This window comes from Hipposideros armiger, unplaced genomic scaffold, assembly GCF_001890085.2.
Source record: "Hipposideros armiger isolate ML-2016 unplaced genomic scaffold, ASM189008v1 scaffold_788, whole genome shotgun sequence".
In the NCBI taxonomy this organism is placed as follows: domain Eukaryota; kingdom Metazoa; phylum Chordata; class Mammalia; order Chiroptera; family Hipposideridae; genus Hipposideros; species Hipposideros armiger.
In genome coordinates, this window is record NW_017732138.1 from 707,248 (window position 1) to 714,632 (window position 7,385).

The window sequence follows — 7,385 nt, forward strand, 5'->3', positions numbered from 1 at the left end:
GTTTTACTCTCCTTATTTTATGTTTTCAATATCACAATTTACATCTTTTTATATTGTGCGTGCATTAACAAATTGTTGTAGCTATAGTTATTTTTAATATTTTTCCTTTAACCTTTAGTTAATACACTACCATGTCACAGTATTGTAGTATTCTGAATTTAAGTAAGTACTTACCTTTACTGGTGTGTTTTATATTTTCATGTGCTTTCATGTAGCTAATTAGTGTCCTTCCATTTCAGCTTAAAGAATCACTTTCAGTATATCTTGTAAAGCAGGTCTAGTGGTGATGAACATTCATATATGTCTGGAAACATCCATATTTTTCCTTTATTTCTGAAGTACAACTTTTCCTGGTAATGTATTCTTGGTTGGTCTCTTTTCCTTTCAGCACTTTGACTATATCATTCTGTTCTCTCCTGGCCGCAAAGCTTCTGCTGAGATATTTGCCTATAACCTTGTCATGAGGGTTTTCTTGTGTGTGAGACATTTTTTTTTCTATTGCTGCTTTTTTAATTCTCCTTTTTTGTCTTTCATTTTAGACAGTTTTATTATGTATTTTGCAGTAGAACATTTGGGGTTGAAACTTTTGGGGGATCTATGATTTTCATGAATTTGAATGTCAAAATCTCTTCCCAGATTTGGGAAGTTCTCAATCATTATTACTATAAACAAGCTTTCTGTCCCATTATCTCCCTCTTCTTTCAGGGACTCCAATAAAATGTAGACTGTTTCTCTTTATAGTATCCCATAATTCATGTAGGTTTTCTTCACTCTATTTTATTCTTTTTTCTTTGTTCTTTTATGACTGGATAATTCCAAATGACCTGTCATTGCACAGACACTTTCTTCAGCTTGGTTAAGTCTGCTGTCTATACTCTATACCTAATTTTTTAAATTCACTCATCATATTCTCCAGAATTTCTGTTTGCTTCTTCTTTTTTTTTAATGGTTTCTAGCCCTCCATTAAACTTATTTTGTTCCTGTATTGTTTCCTTTATTTCATTGGATTCTCTTTCTTTGTTTTCTGAACTCACTCAGTTTCCTTAAACCAACTATTTGAATTCTTTATCAGGCAAATTACAGATCTCCATTTATTTAGGGTTGGTTACTAGAATAGTATTGTACTCATTTGGTGGCATCATGTTTTATTGGTTTGTGATGTTCCTTGAAGTCTTGCATTGCTGTCTTTGCATTTAAAGAAGGAGTCACTTCTTTCAGTCTTTACTGACTGGCTTCAGGAAAGAAATACCTTCTGTCCGTCCTGCTAGGAATTCTGAGGCTTTCTTGGACCTTATCAATGAATACACCTATTCCACATTTCTTGTTCCCTTTTGGTGGAGGTGGAGTTTTAAGATTGTATACCTTGTCTAGATCTTGCAAAGCCAGACCTGGTGCTTTCTCTAGTGTGGTACTAAATGCTCAAGCTTGTGTGCTTTTTTAAATCATGCAGAGTCTGGCTGGCTTTCTGTGCATGCTCACTAGCTATATGTAAAAGCTTGCAGTTGCCTCTCTTGGTGGCACACACAGGGATCCAACCACCATGAGGGGTTTTGTGTTGTTATGGCATGTGTAGTGTTTGGGGTGCTCATGGGCCAGTTGGAAGATCCACAGAGAAGGTGGCCCCCAGAAACTCACAGGAAGGTTTCCTGATGGAGTCTGCAAGGCAATTAGTAGGATCCACATCCCTCTGATGCTCTTTGAGAGTCTTAGCCACTGTTCTCTCAGTGACTCCCCAACCCCACGTCATGCAGCACACACCAGTATTCTGCATGGGGAAAGGAGCCCTTTTTGGCAGGGTTCTGCACAACTGTGGGAGCCAAGTACTCATTCATATGTTCTCACTTTTCCCTTTTGGAAAGATAGTGGACTTAGAAGGTCTCTCTTAGCACTGAGCTCTGCCACCTTGGGGGAGGTATGACATATGTAAAGTGAAACTGTTCCTCTTACCCTCTTCAATTTGTGCAATCTTGGATCCCCCCCCCAACAATGTGTTGTAACTTCTCTGCTGAACTCTTGGACTCCCACAAAGGTCCTATTATCCATCAGTGATTGTTAAAATTGATGTTCCCTGAAAGGAAGATGGTAGAAAACTTTTATTCAACCATTTTGATGATATCACTCTCCTATAGCTACTTAGTCATATCTAATATTCTCCTATAATAAAGAATGTTGTTATGAGCCCCATTGTTTGTGGAGCCTTTTCCTATATTTAGGATTGTTTCTCTAGAATATTTACTAAAATAGAAATTACTAGCTGCCAAGTAAGAGCGGTTTTGAGGGTCCTGAGATATATTGCCAAATTGCTCTCCTGAAGGGATATACCAAACACAGTACTTTCAAAGTTCCATAAAGACCATGCATTTCTGTTTCCTGCACACCTGCTTTCATTTGTACTTTCAAATTGAAAGAAGTTTATAGTGAGCCCCAACAGCACTGGGCCATATGTATAAGACAATCATTGCTTTAGCTTCTGGCTTGCCTATAAGAATTATAGTTGAGAAATATGATTTTACAATCTGCAAGAGGAAGAAATGAGAGTGACTTTTCATTTTTGTGTGTCTTAAAGTCCTCCACTATACCTGCACAAAAGCATACCAAACATATAATTTGGGCAAACAGGCACTAGGATGAATAAGCATATGCTAGTGGATTAACCCTCCCAAATATATATTTTTTCTTTTTGTGAGTTGTCTCACTTAAGCCTTAGTACAGTCCTCTGGGGAAGAAGGAGCCCTGGACGAGACAGAATTGGGACCAGGACAGTACTGGTATGTGTTTGTAAGTTAATCTCTTTAAATCCAGAGCTCATGTTCTTTTTTTATCAGGGTGTCTGGCCCTAATTTTCAAATAAGATCCACACCCACCACCTTACACCCCTTGCTCTTTCCTTGGTAACTAGGGATTCTGATGTGGCTTTGATGGGTCCCATTACATTTCATGTGCTTTAAGGCTTCCATCCAAAGGACCCTATTTTCCCACCCAAAGTAAAATGAGTACAATATTGGGGTATCATGGGTACAGAACTTTTTATTTCATAGAGACTGCATACACTTGATAAAAACGATATGGCTTAGAAATTCATCTTTGTAGCGAGAGCAATGTTTGTCAATATCAAATGGAAAGCCAGTCTGCATCTCCTTGGCCAGGATTCAGAGCTGGTTTCATTCAACTCTGCTCCTGGCTGTGTAGCATCTATGGCCTAAGACTATAGCTGTGGAGCCTGGAGGGAGGGCAGTTGGAAATACCTTCCACTGGAAGGAGAGCCGGCATCTTGGGCACCTCAATGTTATCATATGACAAATGGAGATAGCTTTTATAAGAAAGAAAACAATAAAAGTTAATGTTAGAAAAATTCAAGACTGTGTCAAAATAGCTATTGTTCCTGGCTCAATATTAACTTTTTGAGTTAATATTGGCTCAATATTAACTTGTTTTTTGTTCTGAGCAGGCCTCTTAAACAGTCTCTAGGTTTTTCTCAAGGTCTGTTTTCTTATCTGTGCACTGGGGATAAGAATTTGGACATATTGCAAAATTTTCCTGTATCACATGAGATAATAAGTGGAAAAGCACTTTGCAAAATTAAAGCTATATGAAAGCTGGTTGTATAGATATCTGTTTTCTTAAATCTTATATTCTTCTTCCCTCTACTCTGTGACTTCTCACTCTCCCTGCCCCTCAGGTGCATCATGGAATTTTGTCAGAAATGTTCAGCTAAGGTGATTTCCACCCAGAGAGCAGCTTGAAGAAGTCAGCTCCTTGTGATAAACACTTCAGGTTTGAAATATCCTTAGTCCTGTAGAGTGAGTGTCTGATTCATGACAGCTCATAACCCTTAACTGCTTCCATCTCTGACATTCTAGCAAAGAATTACTTTTGTACTGGTCTCAGCTTATAGAAAGGAAATTACCATTTTGTGGTTATTTGTTTGAAATGAGGTAGCAAAAAAGAAAACATTGGTACCCAGCTAGGAAAGCCATAAAAGGAGATTTAGCCCTTCAACCTATTGTAAAATCAGAAGACCAATAAAACAGCACAGAACACAGTTGGCAGAAGTAACAGATAACAGAGCACATGGTAAATCGAACAAATGGCAGATGTTACTGGTGTAAGAGCTGAAGCGGAAACTGTAAAAGTGTAGAGACTCCAGTGTTCTCTTAATTCAGGGCCCTGACTGTGCACTGGAAACTTTTCTTTGGGCTACATAGCTCAAAGACAAGTTTTCAAGGTAGATTTTGAAATGAACACAGCAAAGATGACCCTTAAAAGGACACAGAGTATTTCATTCCAGCTGTCCACTCAACAGCACTTGGACTTACTTTCTAAAATAACTTTTAATTTTGAACTAATTTTAATCTTGTAAAAATGTCTAAATTACACAAAGAGTTCCTTTATATGCCTCACCCAGCTTTCTTTAATGTTAACATTTTACATACCTAGAGAACAATTACCAAAACTAGTTTCAGCTGAACAATAATATCAACTAGGTAGTCTGTCACCAAAAAAGGTTTTATTTGGGAAAAGGAAAAGGAAAAGAAAAAGGGCTACAACCCAAGACCTACACGTGCAGACCCCGCAAACCACGTGCACATTCTGGCTTGTGTGCTAAGATGGAGGGTATATAAGGCAGGAAGACAGAAAATTAAAACCATAGTTTTATGAAAAGGAAGTTAGGACCATTGGAGTTCGCCTAAGTGGGCTCATGAACTTCTATGAGCTCATTTCCTCCCAGAGACTGCCCAGCCTGATCAGTTTCCTTAAAGTCCTCGCTCGTCTTTATCATTCCCTTAAAGTCTCAGTTTATTTTTATCATTAGGAAATCAATGTTAGTACAGTACAGTTAACAAAAAGAGATCATATTGAATTTCATCAATTTTCTGCTCATGTTCCAGAATCCTCACCAGGACCTCATATTGCATTCGATTTTTCTTTCTGCTTATTCCCCCTGTTATCTGTAATTTCTCAGCTGTGGCTTACTTTTCATGATACATTTAAAGCATTAGGTCAATTATTTTGCTAGATGTCCCTCTGTTTTCATTTATCTGGTGTTTTCTCCTGGTTATCCTGAGGTTATACACTTTTGTCAGGAATATCACAGAATGAATTGTGTCCTTAGTGTATCGTGTCATAGGATCTGGGATGTCAATGTCTAATTACTGGTGACATTGACCGTGATTCCTTGGTGAAGGCGTTTTCTGCTGAGGTTTTGCCATTGTAAATTTACTATCACTCCCTTTGCAGTTAGTAAATATTTTGGGGAAGATGCATAGACTATGCAAATCCTGTTTCTCCTGAAAGTTTTGCCCACTAATTCTATCATCAATCAGTAGATTTTTTTCTGGAGAAAACTATTACTGTGTTGTTTGTCTCATGGGGATTTTTTCCTTCTACATTTATTAATTGGAATTCAACAACAAGTAAGAGCTCTTCCCTTTTCTCCATTTATTTATTAATTATATTAATTTTTAAAATTTATATCAGAAAGGGATCATGGATATTTATTTTATGCTATGTGTTATAACGCAATACCATCACTATCTATTTTATACTCTAAATCATTACAGCTTTGGCATTAAGATCTCCTTCAGGTTGGCTCCTGTGGTCTTCCTATAAGCCTTCATCTTTTTTGAGCATTTCCTTACTTTCTGGCTTTAGGATCATTTTGTATATTCCCTGTGATTGTCCTGGGATCAGACACTTCACAAAGACCCCTAGTTCCGTTTATTGGTGAAAGATGATTAGAAACAAGATCTGAGCACTAAGTGTGTTTATCATTAGTGGGTGCCATTGCTTCTAGGCCTCTCAGCAGAGTTAGAGAAATATGTGTACATACTAACCCATGCATATACTCACATCTATGTTTGCTATTTGTGTGTCTATCTGCCTATCTATATATACATAAAAATCAGAAGTTTATACTGATACCACCTTTCCAATGGAGTCTACGTTAGTCTGCTCAGGCTGCCGTAACAAAATACCACAGACTGGCTGGCTTGAACAACAGAAAGTTATTTCTGAAGACTGCAAGTCTGAGATCACGATGTCAGCAGGATTGTGTTCCCCGAGGGCTCTCCCTCGGCTTGCAGAAGGCCGCCTTCTCGCTGTGCCTTCATGAGCTTTCCTCTATGGGAGCACCTCCCTCAGCTCCCTCTGTGTATTCTTAATCTCTTCTTATGAGGACACCAATCAGATTGGATTAGGGCCCACACTAATGGCCTCATTTGACTTAATCACATATTGAAAGGCCCTGTCTCCAAATACGGTCACATCCTGAGGTCCTAGGGGTTAGAGTTTCAACATGAGAATTTTGAGGGGGACACAATTCAGCCCATAACAGTGTTAGTAGTTAGACACTGTATAATTTGTGAAGTAATCTTCCTAATAAGTCTAGTACCCACCTGGCACTATACATAATTGTTGCAATATTATTGACTATATTCCCTGTACTGTACTTTACATCCTGTGACTATATTGTAACTACCAATTTGTGCCTCTTAATTCCTTCACCTTTTTCACCCAGCTCCCCAGCCCCGCTCCCATATGTAACCATTAGTTTGTTCTCTGTATCTATGAGTCGGTTTCTGCCTTTGCTGTTGTTGTTTATTTTGTTCTTTAGATTCCATATAAGTGAGATCACATGGTATTTTTCTTTCTCTGTCTGACTTATTTCACTTAGCACAATACCCTCTAGGTCTATCCATGTTGTCACAAATGGTAAGATTCCATTTTTTTATGGCCGAGTAATACTCCATGGTGTATATATGTATCACTTTCTTATCCAATTATGTATTGATGGGCACATGGGTTGTTTTCGTATCTTGGCTATTGTAAATAGGGCTGCAATAAACATAGGGGTGTATATATGTTTTTGAATTAATGTTTTGCATTTTTTTCAGATAAATACCCAGAAGTGGGTCATATGGTAGTTCTATTTTTAATTTTTTGAGGACCCTCCATACTGTTTTCCATAGTGGCTGCACCAATTTGCAATCCCACCAACAGTACATGAAAGTTCCCTTTTCTCCCCATCCTTACCAGCACTTGTTTTATTTATTGATATAGTCATTCTGATGGGTGTGAGATGATATCTCATTGTGGTTTTAATTTGCCTTTCTCTGATAATTAGTGACTTTGAGATCTTTTCCTATGTCTATTAGCCAACTGAATGTCCTCTTTGGAGAAATGTCTATTCAGGTACTCATTTGTTAATTGAATATGTGGGGTTTTGTTTGTTGGTTTGTTTGTTTGTTTTTGGTGTTGAGTTGTGTGAGTTCTTTATAAATTTTGGATATTAAACCTTTATCAGATGTATCATTGGCAAATATCTTCTCCCATTCAGTAGGCTGTCTTTTCATTTTGTGGACAGTTTCCTTTGCTGAGAAAAAAAA